This window comes from Coenobita brevimanus, chromosome 55 (genome assembly GCF_032717465.1).
Source record: "Coenobita brevimanus isolate Jiangsu-jjx chromosome 55, ASM3271746v2, whole genome shotgun sequence".
Taxonomy (NCBI): domain Eukaryota; kingdom Metazoa; phylum Arthropoda; class Malacostraca; order Decapoda; family Coenobitidae; genus Coenobita; species Coenobita brevimanus.
The window spans coordinates 53,505,102-53,505,977 of NC_137008.1; positions in this window are offsets into that span (position 1 = coordinate 53,505,102).

Here is an 876-nt window from a genome sequence, read left to right on the forward strand (position 1 = left end):
TGGATGGACAGTGTGAAGAGAGCGCTGGATGCGAGAGGGATGTCTGTTGAGCAAGGAAGAGTGGCTGTGCGTGACAGAAATAAATGGAGAGAAATTGTGAATGAATAAGTGATGACGCAGCCCTGAGGGGATATTCTCCCGCTTTTGGTCTGATCAGCTAGTCAGGTCAGGTGCGGGTAAGGGGATGGGTCTGTTATGATGTGGCAGGGGTAAACCAGTTCTGCTGTCGGGCCCTGCTGTGGATGTCACTGATTGCATTGCGCAGTTGACCCTTGTGCGTTGTGATGCAGTGAGGATCTGTCCGTTCTCCCCTTTGGGGCTAAGATGCGAATAAATGTGTTTGAATGGATGAATAAATGGAGAGTGAGTCGTCCTGTCTCGGCTACCTCCCTTTCCTTGGGGGAAGCAGCCTAGGTATATAGATAGATAGATTAAAAAATATATATATATATATATATATATTTGCTTCATTTGGCTTGATATTTGGAGTGAGGGAGAGGAGGGGGAGGGGAAGGGAGGGAGGGGAAGGGAAAGGGGAAAGGGGTAGGGATGAGGGGGGGAGGCGAGAGAGAGAGAGAGAGAGAGAGAGAGAGAGAGAGAGAGAATAGGGGAAATAAAGAGGGAAGAAGAGGGGTATTTTATCTCCTCTCTGGTCCCTGGTTTGTCTCAGGTTAGGTAGAGTGAGGGGAAAGGGGTCTCTCTCTCTCTCTCTCTCTCTCTCTCTCTCACTTCCTCCTCTTTTATTCCTCAATTTGGGAGTTGGAGGGCCTCTCTATACACTCTCCCTCCAGCTGCTCCTCACGCCACCAGGAAGGAAGGAAGGAAGGAAGGAAAGAAGGAGGGAAGGAGGAAGGGAAGGAAGGAGGGAGAGAGGGA